An 18055-nucleotide genomic window follows, 5' to 3' on the forward strand; every position below is an offset into this window, starting at 1 on the left:
GTACTGTATATGGGATACTAGGACTGTGTTCAAGTGGATGTCAGGTCAGTATGGGGGAGTAGATTGCATCCTTAGCCTCAGTTTTTCAACCATCTATATATTCATGCCTTTTTCCCTGTAGATTTCCAGTGGAGGAATGACAGTCCTGCTTCTTGATTCTGGGCTTGGCTTTAGCCAAAGGGGTGTTAGTGGATATGACACAAACTTTGGGTAGGTCATAGAGATACTTAGGAAGCAGAATTAATAACTCTTGACATTGACTGGGATGTGATGGGTAAGGAAGTAGGAATATCGAATTTGAAGTTTCTAGTTTGTAACAACTGGTGGTGCTATTTATGGAGACAGAGGACTTTGGAGAATTGGATCACAAGTTTAGTTTTAGATATGTGATTTTGAGGTACTTGTGATATATAGGGAAATGTTAAGTAGACAATTGAGCATATTTTTTTAGCTCAGAGGAGAGGCATGAGCTGGACACATAAATTTTAAAGTCATTAGTACTGAGATGGTAATAGAAACTAGGAGACAAAGTATGAAGCCAGGAGGAAAGGTTGTAGAGACATCCTTGGGGAATATCAATATTTAAAGGGGAATTAGCAAAGGATACCAAGAAGGTAAGAGGAGAACTACACAAATGCAGTGCCATGGAAGACAAGGCTAGGGCAGAGTGGTCAGCTCTATTGAATGCAGCTAAAAAGATCAGGAAACTGAGGAATGACACGGATCTATTGCATTTAGCATTTAAGCAACATGGAAGTTTTTAATAAATTTGGCAATAGTCAACTGGCAAGACAGGGGCAGAAGCCAGGGTTTACTGGGCTAATGAGGGAATAGAAGGTTAAGAGAATAAAGGTGGGAAAGGCTGATGCAGAAAGTAATATATTCTCCAAGCATCCACAATTTCTGTTTTGTGCAGAAGCAAGCCTGATGTGTGTGGCAGCAGGGAAAAAACTACATGGGCTGAAAAAATGTTCATGGATAGTTCAGAAAGTAGATATTACATTTACCAGTGCAACGGGGAGTTAGGTTGCATTGGTCCAGATGTCAAAAATTCATGATTTGGATAAAGGCTTTGCTCAAAATTACCTATAGCTTTATTATAAAAGAAGGATAAATAATATTTGTTCATGTATAAATAAGGTTAATGGGGATGGTTGCCATAGGCAGAAGGAAACAGTTTTTGGTACATCTTTTCGTAAAACCATTGATCTGATGATGACCTATCTTTCCCATTTCTGTTGGATATGAAATTCCATGCAGGAAGAATCCCAACTGTTATCTCATAATTGTATCTCTGGCACCTAGAACAGCATCTGGTACCAGGAAAGGGTTCATTTACTGTTTGTTGAATAAATGAATGCTAGTTCTTTCTTTATTATTCTAGGAGTTGCTATGTACTCAGAAGGAATACAACCATACGTTGGCAAGAGTACTCAATGCTCCTGACTCTTCTGAAGGTTGAGTAACTCAGTCTTGACATTTTACCAATAAGCCCAAGTCAGGGAGGATATAGTATTCTGGAAAAGTCGCCATTGAAATGAGCTCAGCATGACTTAGACGGGGCCAGATGGAATTCTGCTTTCCGGAAACCTTGGGTAAATAGCAAGTGAATGGAGTACTGCAAAATGTAATTGTTTGCATTTGCTAGCAAACCTTTGCTATTACCCACCCATCAAAGGGAGCGTGCTCAGAATGTGAGTGCACAGAACTGAATGGTACCTGAGGAGCCCCGGGAGTTTACAAACCTCTCTCATGATTCCTCCTCAATGCCAGCAAGGATATGAGAAACACTGGGTTTGGCTGTAACAAGTGCTCTGACTTTTTACTTAATCAGAATTTGCATTGTTTTCTCATTACAGTATTAAAATGTGAATTTTGCCTCCATGTGCTGTGGAAATAACGAAGCCCCATAACAGTTGGTTTTATCCGTAGCACCTTCCGTCTTAGAATCTCCAAGGATCTCATAAGCTGATAATGTTCTTTCCAAATGAGCTATTTTGTAATCACACTCCACATGATTGTTTAAAATGATTATTATTGTTTCACCTTAATATAAAAAGATTTATTTGCCAATAGAAAACTGAGTTTACTCAGGAATGCTTGTGTTAACTGCCTCTTGGCTCATCAAGGTCTGTGGGAATCTGGAGACTGAAATGCAAATGTTAGTTTCTGGTTCTGTACATTTCAATAAAATTAGGAGCTAAATTTACATATTCAAAGACAAATTTTGCTATTCTACCTTAGTGCTCAGAGTGGGGTATGACCTGGGCAAAAGGAAGGAAAGATGAAGTGGATGGAGAGTGCTCATTTTGGGAAGATGTGGGATGGGGGCATAGAGTGAGAACTACAGATGCATTTCTCCCTTCCCCTGTCCTAGGTTTAGGATTAGGTTGGGATTTCCAACCATGTGAAGCTTTATTTTGTCAAGCATTGCTGAATTTCCAACACTCTATTGGATATCTACTGGCTTCTGTTTTGTTTTGTTCTGATTAAGCAGGTGTCATCTTGCTCAAGAGATCATACCAATGACTGATTTTAGTGCCTCTCTTCATTGCCTCAATCACTGCCTACTACTCGTTGATACTTCCCTGACAGTATCCAGACTGCTTTTAGGTGAAAAAAAATTTTTTTATTTGAGTATAGTTGATACACTATGTTACATTGGTTTCAGGTGTACAACATAGTTATTCGCCAGCTCTATATGTTATGCTATGATCATCAAAGTGTAGCTACCATCTGTCACCATACAATGCAATTACAATACCACTGACTATATTCCCTATGCTGTGCCTTTCATCACCGAGACTTATTCATTCCATAACTGGAATCTTGTATCTTCTACTTGCTTTGAGCCATCTTGAGCATCCCCCCACCCCCCCTCTTCTGGCAACCATCAGTTTGTTCTTTGTATTTATAGGTCTGAATCTACTTTTTTAAAAAGTAGGTGAAAGAAAAAGTAGGTGAAAAATTTTATGATGTGATACTTGGAGGTTTCTATTTTATGATCCTTCTGCTTACTTTATACCAAGACTCTACATTTTGTAGGTCAAAATTTTTTACTAACCATATATGGTTATTTTCCTATTCTGAAATCACTTCTCCTTTATCACTGAGATGACTAACTCTCCATGTCAGGGTTGGCAAACTTTTTCTATAAAGGAAAGAGTAAATATTTTAGGCTTTGTGGTCCATGAAGTCTCCCTTTCAAGTACTTAGCTATACCATTGTTGTGCAAATACCACCATATGCAATATGTAAGTGAATGGGTGTGGCTATGTTCCAGTAAAACTTTATTTACAAAAACTGGATTTGGTGGTGGGCTGGATTTGGCCTGTGGGTTATAGTCTACAAGGAGCCTGTTTTAAATCATAGTTCCCATGGTTTCTCCATTTTTATGACATTGGAACAGGCATACACTGGGCTCCAGTATCCACTCAGAATTATAATGACTCCCAACTTTGTTATTCTCTCCCTTTCCACATATTCAGTAGGGGATCTTGGATTTTTATTTCTTTTTTCTTTTTTCTTTCTTTTTTTTTTTTTTTTTAGGGTAATAGCATCATCTCAGTAGCCTCATAATCCGGTTCTTTCTAATCTCATTTTCTGCTCTTCTCTCCCTTCATTACTCTGCTTCATCTCCCCTGACCTCCTTGCCGTTCCCTGAAAATACCAGATATGCTCCCACTTGGAACCTTGGCACTCAGTCTTCCCTCTGCCTGGAATGCTTCTCCCCCAGAGAGGCCCAGATCTCACTCTGTTTTCTTCACATCCCTAACTCAAAGGTCACCTTCTCAGTGAGACCTATCGTCCTGGTCATTGTCTAGTTAGAAACACAGGAACAACTAGGTTTTTCAAACAGAGAATGTAATAGAGGAGATTGGTTGCAAATCAAAAGCCTGGAGATGCAGAAGGGATAGGTGGGCCTACACAGAGATTCGCGACAGTAGGGGGGCTGGAGGAGAAAAGGGGAATGGTGTAACCCAGAGCCTGTTCCTGCTCGGCCACAGAATTGGATGCTGCTGGGTCCACACTGCCACTGCCTTGCAGCAAGACCAGAGTCTTCACTCCCATTGGTGCTTGGGAGCTAGAAGAGACCCGGTCCTGGCGTTACCACTGCCAGAGCCAGAGCCGTTAACTGCTCTACGGCTACTGCTCTTGGTATCACTCTGTCTGATCAGGCACTCAAATGCCCTCCCACCCCCAACTCCACCTTGGCAGCTACAGTTGCTTAAAGCACCACTAGAAGCAGAAAGAACATTGCTTCTCCCTTCCCTTCTGCCTTCCAGGCTCCCATCAGTGCCTCCCATTGGCAGAGGGAGCATTGGCCGAACCTAGCTAGTGCCAGCTGCAAGGGGATCTTGGAAATGTAGTTTGCAAGCTTCCAGCCCCCTGCTTTTCAGAGCTGATCCTGGAAGGACTAGAATAGAGCAGAGAGACCGTGGGTCAATAATCAGCATGCTCTAGCTACTCTGTCTAAGGGGCAGCTCTCAACAATTCATCCCTTTTCCCTGATTTATTTTTCTCCATAGCTTATGTATTCACTTCTTTTTCACCTATCTCCCTTCCTAGAATGTAAACTCAATGACAGTAGGGATTTAGTTCATACCTGTAACCCTAGTTCCTGGTGGAATATAGGGAACATCAAATAAATATTTGTAGAATGGTTTAATGAATCCCTTAACAACACCAAGGACTGTTCCTGAAAAGTACTGTGCTTCAGAGCCAGGTTTGACAACTTCAAAGTATCATAGAAAATAAAGGATTAGGAGAAAGTGCCTCTCTTTCTCTTTCTCTCTCTCTCTTTCTTTTTCTCTTCTCTCATATATGCATATTATATTTACCTTTTTCCCCTCTGGAAAGCATATACTTTGAAACACTGACCATTTTTATTGGCATTGTAAACCTCTTCAGAGAAGGGTCCCTACATCCAAATCTGTGCCTTAAGGTATTTGGCAAATGTTACAGTGTCTTCAGAGAGAGTTTTATGTTTGCTAGGCTGCTGTAACAAAGTACCACAGATTGGGTGGCTTAAACAACAGAAAGTAATTTTCTCACAGTTCTGAAAGCTAGAAATCTGAGATCAAAGTGTTGGAAGGGTCGGTTCCTTCTGAGGGCCTTGAGAGCAGTGTGTGTTTCAGGCCTCTCTCTCTGGTTTGTAGATGGCCATCTTTTGTGTCTTCATACCATCTTCCTTCTATATGTGACTGTGTCCAAATTTTCTCTTCATATAAGATCACCAGTCATACTGGATTGAGCTCAATGACATCATTTTAATTTAATTTAATTTAATTACCTCTTTAAAGGTGTACTTTAAACTCCAAATGCAGTTACATTTTGAGGTTCTGGGGGTTAGGACTTCAACATATGACTTTTTGTGGAGACACAATTCAACCCAGAACAAGAGTCAAGTCAGGCTCTCCAAGTCTGTGTGTTGCAACCTGAGTTTCATCTTTACAGTTTTTAAACAAATGCTTATAGGTTTTAAAATTGAGATCTTCTGTGTTTTATTTTCCTAGTTTCCTCACAAATAATTGGGGAAATATGGCAACACCATACTTTTTAAAAAAATATTTTATTTATTTGAGAGAGAGAGTGAGTGAGAGAGAGAGAGAGAGAGAGAGCACAAGCGGGGGAGGGGTAGAGGGAGAGGGAGAAGCAGATTCCCTGCGGAGCAAGGAGCCTGCAAGGCTCTATGCCAGGACTCTGGGATCATGACCTGAGCTGAAGGCAGACGCTTAACTGATTGAGCCACCCAGGTGCCCGGGTAACACCATACTTATCGTGTTGTTTTCCTGAACCAGGAAACTTCTGTGCACATATTCAAAGGTAGAGGCTGAACAGATGCTTTCTCTACAAGCACTGCATAGAGGTGATTGGGTGAATATAAGTACCTGTCAAGAGATTAGACTCAGCCTTTGCAACAAAAATGCCAGGACTGGTAAGGAAAGGGGTTCTGTGCTGTGTTCTGCGCTAACGTCCAGTGATGAATATCTCATGATAAAGCAGATTGCATAGCAAGGGACACCTCAGATCACAAGATTGCATAGCACCTCTTGACTGGTGAGGCTGGCTCTGTGTTTATAAGTCAGTGTTCCATTAGGGGGAACCCTGAGTTGGTAGCTGATGGACTAGCCAGCAACTCTGATAGGGGAGGGTTCAGCAAGAAAACATACCCTCTTTGACCTTGATGTAAATTGAATCTGTCATGGAACACACAGTTGAGCTCTCATCTTGTCTGTTGGCAGCTTTGTTCTATGAACAGCCCAACAGATATCTTTCCATTCTCTCCCTGAATATTGAGTGACCTTGGAAATAGCCTAATCTGTCTTGGCAGATTGAAGATAGAGAAAACAAGCAGGAGAGACAGACCTGCTCGTTCCTGCTATTGATCAGTGACTTGAATGAAAGCTCATTGTGAGCTGGAGAGATGTGTCCGACACAGGCGTCAAGGGTGGAAAAACTCAAAACAGACCTTGGCAGCGGGAAGTGATAAAAACAACACACACACACACACACACACACACACACACGATGCATGTACACACACACACACCAGAAACCTTTGTTCCTTCCTTGGGTTAGTTTATTCCTGGTGCTCAGCCATTTCTCTCTAATCATGACACTTTGGAAGCTGCACAAAGAGAGATAACTTTCCTAGAAATTAATCACCTAGTTAGTCCAATCTTCTCATTTTATAGTTGGGTAAACCAAGGCCAAGAGGGATAAAATGACTGTGCAAGATTCCACAGGGAGTTAGCAGCACAGTTGGGACACAGGTCTGACTTAATCCAAATGTAGTTCTTTTGCCACGTTTTTCAGCTTCTCCCCCTGCCTGGCACTGGTCTCAGGGTCCCATCTTTAGACTGTATAATGTCAAGAACTTGGCTCTGGGCAGACCAATAAGGCTCCAGAAAGAGGCCAGAACTGAGGACAAACAAACATAGGTTTGTAGAGGGGAGGGGGGTGGGAAGGAAGGGTGAGCCCGGTGATGGGTATTAAGAAGGGCACATATTGCATGGAGCACTGGGTGTTATACACAAACAATGAATCATGGAACACTACATCAAAAACTAATGATGTACTGTATGGTGACTAACATAACATAATAAAATAAAAAATAAAAATTAAAACAAAACAAAACAAAACAAACATAGATTTGAGTTCTGACTGACAGTAGGCATGTAAATTTCAGTATCCTGTTTGACCTCGCAAGGCCTTACTTTCCTCATTTTTAAAAAGGGATGTATGAATGCTTGCTCTCTTTGCTCATCTGGGAGGATTTGAGATGAAAATCAGTACATGGACACAGTTGTGGGCCCTAGCTACAATGAGTGTTCTCCCGAGGGGTGATCTCTTACTCTGTTCATATCTAATGATGCTGCAGCCAGAAATAGTTAATCAGATTGTCCCAGCAAGCCTGGGGGGCCAGAACCAGAGTTGTGCATTGTGATTAGAAGGAGGAGTGGTGTATTAGTCAGGGTTCTCCAGAGAAACAGAACCAATAGGATGTATGTGCATGCGTGCATACATGCACATGTGTGCGTGTGTGTGTGTGTGTGTGTGTGTGTGTGTGTGTGTACTGAGAGATAGAGAGGGAGGGAGGGAAGATACTGAGATTGGGAGAGCTTTATTTTAAGGAATTGCTTACGTGATTTTAGGGGCTCAGTCCCAAATTGGCAGGCCAGGCAAGCAGGCAGCCCAGGAAAGAGTTGATATTAAAGCTTGAGTCCAAAGGCAGTCTATAAGGCAGAATTCCTTTATCCTTGTGGAATCTGTCTTTTCTGTTCAGGCCTTTCACTGATTGGATGAGACCCACTTAAATTATGGAAGATAACTGCTTTACTTAGAGCCTACTGATTTGAATGTTATTACATTAAAAAAATTCTTCACAATAACATCTAGACTGGTGTTTGACCTATAACTGAGTACCAAAGGACCAGCCAAGTGGACGCATGAAATCAACCATCACAAGTGGTAGGGATTTATAAAATCTGGAGCATTTGGGGGATGGAGGTTGGGCCTCCCTGAATAGAGGTAATGTAGAAGTGCAGGGGGACTCAGATGCAGAATATCAGGCCTGCCCTAAAGCACCCATTTTCTGAGAACCAGACTTGTCTTACAGCATTGAGCAAAGCCAGAGTTCTCACTTCTCCCCACCTTTGATCAGAGAAAACATGAAGGAGAGAGAGGGAGAGGAGAGGAGAGGAGAGGAGGGGAAGAGAAGGGAGGGGAGGGGAGAGAGAGATGGTGCCCTTTGCTGCCTCTGTTCTTCTCCATTAGCTTCCATCCTTTACCAGTTTGGTTTCCCTTTTCCCACTGCCCCCACCCTCTACTCTACCAAAACCAACCTGTCAAAGGACTGTACCATTTTCAAAGACTCTGTCTGCAGGAGGAAGGCAGGCTGATGACCTCAGTGTTCCCACGTGGAGAAAATCCAACTACAGCTTAGGTAAAGGCAGGTATACAGAGAGAAAATCTGAAATATATATCTAGAGGTGCAACACCCTGCCTGAAAAGTGTCATGTACTCCACGTGCCACCAATGTATCCTGCAAAATGTCACTTCCTTTAAAGGTCACAAGCTCTATCGATTTCTGATTCTCTTGTGTAGCAGATTCCAAACAATTGCTTACATGATAGATTAGATGAGTGGATGGTTTAAGACAGTCTGGCATTCTTGTCAAAATGGAGAGGAAAGGGGAATTTTCTTTAAGAATGCCACACTGCGGGGGCACCTGGGTGGCTCAGTCATTAAGCGTCTGCCTTCGGCTCAGGTCATGATCCCAGGGTCCTGGGATCGAGCCCCGCATCGGGCTCCCGGCTCGGTAGGAAGTCTGCTTCTTCCTCTCCCCCTCCCCCTGCTTGTGTTCCCTCTCTCACTCTCTCTCTCTCTCTCTGTCAAATAAATAAATAAATAAAATCTTAAAAAAAAAAAAAGAATGCCACACTGTGTAAGCTATCAGTGATAATTCTGTGTATTACGTATTGCCTACTAATCACGGTTTTGCATACTCCTGTCTGCCTCCTTCCCTCCCTCCCAACAGCCTCCCTTCCTCTTTCTTCCTTTCCCTTTTGCCACCTTCTTTCTCCTCTTTCTTTCTTCCTCCTTCCTTTCTCCTCCTTTTCTTCCTCTATAAATGTGCATTGAATGCCTACTGTGTGCCAGGCTGCTGTGCAATGTAATGGCATAACAACAGTAAACAGAATAAACATAGAACCGTTATCATAGAGCTTATATTTTAGGGGAGGGGTGGCAGAGACAAACATTCAGCACATAGTCATAAATAATAAGTGCTATGAAAGAAAGGTATTGGGGGCATGAGAGCCTATAGCAGGAGGACTTGATCTAGTTCATGCTGTAGGGTGCTGAAGAAGGAAAAGTCTTAGAACTGAGAGCATCAGGAGAAGATGAAAAGAAGGGTGAAAAGAAGGGATAGAAACATTCCAGAAAAGGAAAAATATGTGTGCCAGGGCCCTGCTGTGGGAGGGAGTTGCCTCATATTTGGAACAGAGGGAAACCAGAGAGGGGGTGGCTGTGGTAGGGGGAGATGGAGATGGGTGCAGAGGTGGGCAGGGGCTTCCTTAACAGGTTTGAGCTCTGACCTGGGAGGTTAGTGTCTGGAAGGCCAACAGCCTGGCATGTGAAGAACAGAAGGGAAAGGAAGAAAGAGGAAGGGAGGCTGTTGGTAGGTGTTGGAGGGGACATCACCAGAGCTGTAAGAAGTCCAGGTGAGACATGATGACTTTGACTTGAGTGATTTCCATGAGGATGGAGGCAAACATTTGGAATCCAGAGACATTCAGGAAATAAAAGAAGCTGAACTATTTGACAAGCTTTATGACCTTGCATAAGGAAGTCAATTAACTATCTTGACCTCAGACTCCTTATGAGCTAAGTGGGCTAATATTACCTGCCCTGCTTTCTTTGTTCCCAAGGAGTCTTTGAATATATACCAGATCTAATTCACCCTGCCATGCATTTTGGACAGTGTAGGACATGAACTGTAAGTGACCCCTTTTCCCAAGAGACTCACAATCTATGGGGGAACAGAAAATGTCAGGCTGACGGTTGCATAATCCAGGTGAGTGGGGGTATTGAAGAGAGCCAGAGAAGGTCCCCTAACTGGCTCTGGGAGGCCAGGGAGGACTTTCAGGAGGAGGCAATGTATCACCCAACTGTGAAAAGATGAGTAGGAGTTTGCCAGTGAGGCAGACATGGAGGATGGAGTAAGGGGCATCGGGAAGAAATGAGGAAATACCTTATAGCAGCAGTCCTTGCCAGGGGTAATTTTGCCCCTCAAAATGTCTGGAGCCACTTATGATTACCACAACCAGGCTGGGGGCTACTGGTAGATAGTGGTTAGAGGCCAGAGATGCTGCTAAACATCCTACAATTCACAGGACAGTCCTCTACCACAAAGAAGTATCTAGACCCAAATGTCAGCCGTGCTGATGTTGAGAAACTCTGCCTTTTAATATAATTGATGGAATAATACATGTGAAAAATTTTAGCAAATTATAAAGTTCTGTACGTGGGTAAAGTCTTCAGATTTTCTAATCCTTGATGACATTGTTATGAGATATGACTAAGGAGTTAAAATGACTGTTCCTAATGCACACAAACATATACATCCAGACTCATACTCTATTGTAATACCCTGTATGTTTGCTGAGAAGCAGGGCGGACAGAAATGGGAGAACAAAGTAAGAGTGTGGACAAATGCAGTCCCTGTAGGGGCGATGTCGAATTGGATGCTGGAATGGGCGACCTTCTAAACTGTGTGAATTGACAGGCTTATTTTGATAGATAATCCCATGTGTTTGCATGTGGAGGTAGGTCAGTGATATCCATGGCTCTCTGCTCTCATTTCTGAGCATCAAATCCTGAAGCAAAATGAAGCCCAGAATGACCTAAAATGGGGTATAATCATTGGATGCTTTTGTTTCTTCCTTCCTTTCCTGAGGAAAATCTGAGTCCACTGGCCTTAGGCAGAACTCATTTCATCCAAGCACAGCTTCTTGAAAGGTGGGGAGTGATGAGAGGTTTAGAGCATGCCTTCTCATCAGGAATACTATTGAGTTGCAGGACTCTTTAGATTTTGGATAGGGCTAGAATTTTTTCGGGGAGGGGGGGTGCAGAATGCAATAATAATATCGACACACTTAAAAAAAACCAACACAAACCAATTTCCTGAGACCAAGTAACGGAATGTCACATGTAACCCAGATATTCTCTGGTACTGTGAAATCATAGTTCTCAAATCTGGAACTCTCAAGATTAAGGAAGAATGTGCTTCTGACGGTCTGAAATGAAATTTACCTTGCTTTATGGGACTCCTTGCTTTGAGCTCTGTGATTTCTTTGTTGATATTTCAAACCCATCATCAGTCCCATTGTTTCTGGTACAAGGAAGGTGACTATGGCTCTGAATAATCGTTGATAGGCATATCAGTAGACATTCTTATGCTGTTTTAAATCTATCCCTATGGATTATTTCTGCATGCCTGATAATAATCCCCCTATTCTTAAAATCCTTTAATGACCCTGCATTTCCTACTTAATGAAGTACATAATCCTTAGCTAGTGTTAAAGCAACAGAATCTGCCTCAAGCAAATGGGGTAACTCAGTAAATCAAAGGAAGAGACAGATAACCAAGCCTGGGGAATGATAGGACACAGGGATGCCCCAGAATCTCAGAGGCTAGAGTGCATGACCTGCTTTCTAGAAAACTGCCAGAGAATGACTCAGGTTCAACCACTCTTGGTGACTGGTGTTTGAAGAATACTCATGTTCCTAAAAGAGAGAATATGATCAGTCCAGCTTGAGTCAAGTGCCCTGCTCTCCATCTTGGACCAGTCCCTGTGGCCAGGGGGAGGTATACCAGAATTGGCCTAATTTGGGTCATATGGATGTGCTGGCATCTGTTACCAGCACCAGAGAGAGATGCTGGGGAGACACAGGCAAGCCTCTACAAACCCGTGCCTAGTATTCTCCACAGCTTACCCAGACAATCTATTTGGGTGATAGATATACACCCAAGACATGCCCTCTGTTCTTTATCAAAACTGAACTCTGATTTGGGATATATTTCATGCATTTTATAACTTCCCTACTCCATACCTTTGTTCATTATGTTTACATTTCTCCACAACTTGGTTCCTCCCCAAAGCCTCAACGTCAAGAGCTGCCTTTCGCTAACATTCTACAGATTCCAGTTGCAGGGGGTTGGTTGCTCCACATTTTGGATTCCGGTAGCACTTTGTTTCTTGACACTCTGGTTGTGGGTGTGAGATGTGAGGTGGGGACAGGGAGCCAGAGTGTGGTAGAAAAGGCAGGATGGGGGAGGATGGATGGTGAAGGGTCCTCTGGACAGTGTAGCCACTGAGGGGCTTGGGTCAGGAAGGTAGTGGAGAGGAGAGTTCTAAGTAGAAGACAAGGCAGTGTCGATGAGGAATTAAGTGGTTAAATGCAGAAGGCAGTGTAGATGGAGTCAAACAGGCCTGGATTTGGAAGCTGATTTCCACTTTCTGACTATGTGACCTTGGCTTTCTCTTCATGTCGCCTCCCTGTGTCTCATTTCCTTATCTACTAAGTAGGAATCATGATGTTTACCTCATCATTTGTATATTTGTAAGGGTGGAATACAGTAATTAAGGTATAGTGTGGAAATCAGAAATTAGAGGCTTTGATTTCTTACGCCAGCCATAGTTGTTAAAATGTAAATTGTAATTATAAAAAATAATTCCAAAACCTTTGTGAAATCCAAAAGATGCCAGGCTAACCTTTGTCTTTCTCACTAAAAATAAAGAGGAAAATGTTGGAGAATATTCATCTTTAAGTATTTAAAAAGAAAAAAAAAAGGACCAGGTGGGTCAAAACCTCTGAAGAATACTCATTTTCTTATGTTATAAAATGAACTTACTGGTCTTATTTTAATTTAGCTCACTGTTACAGATATCACATGGATATTTTTGCTGATCAGAAAAAAGGGAAAGAAAATAAATCCTCAAGCCACTAGGTCCAATTTTTCTTTTGTAATGATAAGTAATGATAAATGAATAAAGAAGTGCCTTTAGCAGATTCATATCAAAATACAGCATGTATTAGTCTGCTTGGGCTGCCATAACAAAACACCATGGACTGGGTGGCTTAAACAGCAGACATTAATTTTCTCATAGTTCTGGAGGCTGCAAGTCTAAGATCAGGTTTTCTTTTCTTTAAAGATTTTATTTATTTGTTTGTTTATTTATTTATCAGAGCGAGTGAGTGAGCATACACAAGCAGGGGGAGCATCAGGCAGAGGGAGAGGGAGAAGCAAGTCCTCCGCTGAGCAAGGAGCCCGATGCGGGACTCGATCCCAGGACTCCGGGATCATGACCTGGGCCAAAGGCAGACGCTTAACCGACTGAGCCACCCAGGTGCCCCTAAGATCAGCTTTTCAACAGGGTTTGGTTTCTGGGGAGAACCTTCTTCCTGGCTTGCAGACAGCACCCTTCTTGCTGTGTGCTGACATGGCAGAGAGTGAGAGGGAGCACTCAGGTGTTTTTTATAAGGATACCGATCCTATTGGATCAGGGCCCCACCTGAATGACCTGATTTACCCTTACTTACTTACTTCTTCAGAGGCCCCATCTCCAAATACAGCCACATGGGAGATGAGGGCTTCAATATATGAATTTTGTGGGGGACACACGTTCAATCCATAACAAAGCACAAAACCTCATTTGTTCACATTAGTAAATGTTAAATGCAGATTGAATGGCCATGAGCATTGCAGAGCAGTGGATGTTCAGGTGCAAGTCTTCCTGATCTGTAAAGGGCTGGTGGGGGTCCAGGTAATCAGTCCCATATCTGGATTTTCAGGTTTCCACTGAATGTCACTTCCCTGACTGAGTTTGGCTCCTTTATTCACTTTCACAGTACTGTGAACCTCACCTCTGTTTCATTGATCTCTGTTTAATATCTCTCATTAATGGTTAATGTCCTTCCCTGTTAGACTCTTAAGTCAGATTTCCAGTTGTGGAATACAGAATCAGTCTGGTATCTCTATGATATCTCAGACCTGGGCACCTGTTTGTGAAATGAATAAATGCTCAAAATCCAGATGCTAGCCCACTTCAGGGTGCTAACAGGGAAGTTGCTGAACATCAGCATGGGGTGTGTGCCCCAACAGAGCAGAGGCTTTAATCTTAGTAGATTATTTGAGAGCTAAACAGGAAAAGCAAAGCCAAAACCCGAGTGAACACATTAAGGCAACATGGTTGGTGTGCAAATGCATGCTGAGGGCTTAGGGAAGCTTAGAGGTTTTTGTCCACCAGCCTTACTTCAGGTAACACCTAGAAGAGTGGCTGAGGTCATGGCCAATCTCTTTCCCTGATCAGGATGGTGGCTTCAGTGCCAGATGGGGCCAACTGGCTGAGGGAGGGCATTGGGGTTTCCAGTTAGGGAGAGCTGATTTGGATGGTGTGTATCTCTTATGTCATGAAGCTCCTGTGCTTTGGGTTGTGTTTGCTTGTGTCTTTGCTTATCACCCTTGTAGTTGAAAACCCACCCTTTTGATCCCTGCTGCAAATGCTGAGCACATGGACTCAGCAAATGTTTGCTGAATTGGATGGACTCAATGAGTTGGCTTTGATAAGATGGTTAAGGCTTCCCGAGGATTACAAATCAGCAATAGGTGAATGTCTTCCTAAAATCCCTCATTTGGACCCATTTCCTCTTTTACAGTCCTCCCATCTTGGGATACATCTTCCATTTCCAGAAATAAGAGTAGAACCCCACATCTAGACCTTGAAAAGAAGGACTATAACACAGCATTGGTTATCAGATGTCATTGTGCCATCAGGATAATCTGAAGAACTGGTAAAAATACAGATTCCTGGGTCCCACCCTCAGAGAATCTTATTCTGTTAACGTGGAGTGGAGCCCAGGTAAGTGCCTTGTTTTCCATAAGCACTCTGGTGATATGAGCCAAGTGGTCCATGAACTACACCTAGAAGAGTTAGCACACAGTCTCCTGAGGATCCTGGTAAAGTGTAGGCTTGCTTTCATTGGATCTAGGGAGGGAGGCTGACATCCTGTGTTTCTTTTTTTTTTTTTCAAGATTTTATTTATTTATTTGACAGCGAGAGACACAGTGAGAGAGGGAACATGAGCAGGGGGAGTGGGAGAGGGCAAAGCAGGCTTCCCGCCGAGCAGGGAGCCCGATGTGGGGCTCGATCCCAGGACCCCAGGATCATGACCTGAGCCGAAGGTAGACGCTTAACGACTGAGCCACCCAGGTGCGCACATCCTGTGTTTCTAACAAGCTTCCAGAAGTCAGTTGCTGCTGGTCTATGAACCACACTAAGTATCAAGGGCAGAAAGTCACTAATGTGACAGTTGAGTTAGGGCTCTGGAGTCAGTCACAGTTTGAATCTAACTTGGCCACTTTCATTTGAAAGCCTCTCCCAGTCTCCAAATCCTTGTGTCTCAAATGAGAATAGATGTAGGGATTAAATGTGACAATAATATACATAAAACATTCGTTATATTGCTTGACATGCCATTAGTTCTCCATGAATGTACGCTAGCCCATTATGTTGTTATTAATAACATTCAACATAAATTAGAGACATTTGTTTTATAATCTGTCATTTTTTCCCGCTCATTTTGTTTCTATAAGGATCGAGACCATGTTTCCATTCCTACTGTACAACACATCTGGAAAATAAGAAAAAATGAGCCAGTCCCCTACCAGATACCCAGTACATAACACGTTCTTAGTAAGATGTTGGTCATATTAATGAACATCAAAACATCTGGATGAGGAGGTAATTTATCTTATCTTGCTCCAGATATTGGCTGTTATGTTTGCAGAGCAGGTGCACCCAGGACTGGGTGGATATGATTCAAAACTGAGAGGCTCCCCCGTGAAAATTTCAGCCCAGATAGGCTGTTTGACATCTTGGGAAACAGCAGCCTACAGATTGGCTGAATTGCATGGTCTTCAGCTTCTCGCTACATGCATTCCTAGTGACATAGTAGCCTGTTGTTCTGTCCTGAATTTGTTTAGAGCATCTTTAAAGGTTTTTCTTAGAAAAAGCAAAGGTCCTGAGGGCAGGGTGATGTTTACTCCATAGGCAAATGTTACAGCATAACAGGTAAGCTCTCAGGCTTTGCCTTCACACCGATCTAGGTTCAAACCTTGGCTCTGCCACCTTACACCTGTGTGACTCGGGTTCACTTGCCTAATCTTTCTGAGTCCCATTTCCCTCAGAGTGCCACTGCTGGGACTTCACTTACCAGCTGTCAGTGACCTTAATATCATGTGCCCTGTTCTTCTAGGTGAAGCCAGAGTCAGGTACTGGTCACTGCAAGTGAACTGTGATGGTTTGAACCATGATCCCATGTTTTGGGACACGTTTGGTTCACAATATAAATTCACATTTAAATTTAATTTTAACTATAGACTGTCAATGTCAGAGTGAAAAGAATTTCTGATGATATAGGGTACTGTGAGTGCTTTTGGGGAAGAAAGGGTGAAGGTTTTGTATATGATGGAGCATAATACAGCTCTCAAATGCAAGAAAAACTAAGGCTCCTTTTACATATGTGGTTACATCTAACCACTGGCATTATTCTCCCTCTGGTTTTCAAATGAGAAGCTGAGGCACAGCAAAGATGGTCTCCCAGATAGTGGGTGGCACTGTGGGAATTTGAATCCATTTAATCTGATCCCAAAGAGCATGTCTTGAAATAGCCATTTTCCAGACCACACAGTTCCTTCTCACAAGATAATAATTTTTTTAAACTAATGAAAGAGAAAGGTCAATGACTCCAGTTAATTCCAGGACTAGGAATTTATCTTTCTGTCTTCAGTAACTGGATGAATTAGAAGCTACATGTGAAAAATGATATTTGTGTTATAATGTATGTACATAACATTGGCATTACAATCAATGTTTAATTACAATTAATGTGTATTGTCCTGCTTATTTTGCAAACATCCTCATCTACATGAAAAGCCTTTGTGATTCTAACAATAAGAGCTAGTTTTCATGATTTACAATCCCCAAATGGTATATCTGATGAACCAATCAAAAAGCAAAACTAGAAACCAAGTGTTTTGGCTTGTAAGGTATTTGGCCAGCAGAAATCCCAGCAGAAGCTGCCTCTGATTCCCATACAAAGCACACCTTGATTGATTAATTGATTGATTCATTCATGCACATTCATTTTTTCTCTCTCTCTTTTGACAGATCTCAGTTTCATTTTTTGCATCTTCCATAAATATCTTTAGCTTGAATGAATGGATGATTAATTACCCTGTTCCAGACTTAGGAAACTTACATTTTTACAGCTCTGTGGCTGTTTTTTGCTTCTGTATGGCACACAGCTGGTCACACTGACTGCAAGCTCGTGGGTGCCGTGGGGTGGGATTCAGTTTAATGAATACTCATTGGAGCTTCTACTTTGTGTTGGGGCCATACTGACACTGGAAATACAAGGATATGTAAGATGATGGTGAAAATCACGTTATGGACTGCATTGTGTTCCACCTGAATTCATATGTTGAAGCTCTAACCCCCAATGTGACTGTATTGGAGATGGGCCTTTAAGGAGGTAATTAAGGTTAAGTGAAATCATATGGGTGGGCCCTAATCCAATAGAACTGGTGTCCTTGTAACAAGAGGAAGAGCTACCAGGGGTTCTCTTTCACACACACACACACACACGAAAGGCCATATGAAGACATGGTGAAAGGTGGCATCTGCAAGCCAGGGAAGATCACTTTCATCAGAAACCAACTGCTGGTACCTTGATCTTGGACTTCCAGTCTCTAGAACTGTGAAAAAAAGAGTCTGTTGTTTAAGCCACCAGTCTGTGGCATTCTGTCATGGCATTCCAAGCTGACTAGAAGAGAAGTGAAACAGCTAACTTACTTTGAGAGAGCATTCTCGGTGAGCCACAGAGCTGGACACTGGGCATCACAGAGACAAATAAGCCATGGTCCTTGCCCCTGGTGAATACACCAGACATCCAAGTTGGTGAGTACATGTATGTGTTCATATCC

At 42.5% G+C, this 18055-nt stretch overlaps 1 long non-coding RNA gene across 1 annotated transcript in view; it reads left to right on the forward strand.

Moving 5' to 3' along the window:
* LOC118540629 (uncharacterized) overlaps nt 1-14922 on the forward strand; it is a 201186-nt gene extending 186264 nt beyond the window's left edge. The window contains exon 5 of the long non-coding RNA XR_013443740.1: nt 14728-14922. This is a non-coding gene — a long non-coding RNA (uncharacterized LOC118540629). The remainder of the gene's footprint in view (nt 1-14727) is intronic.
* Nucleotides 14923-18055: the final 3133 nt, after the last annotated feature.

Source organism: Halichoerus grypus, chromosome 1 (genome assembly GCF_964656455.1).
Source record: "Halichoerus grypus chromosome 1, mHalGry1.hap1.1, whole genome shotgun sequence".
Taxonomy (NCBI): domain Eukaryota; kingdom Metazoa; phylum Chordata; class Mammalia; order Carnivora; family Phocidae; genus Halichoerus; species Halichoerus grypus.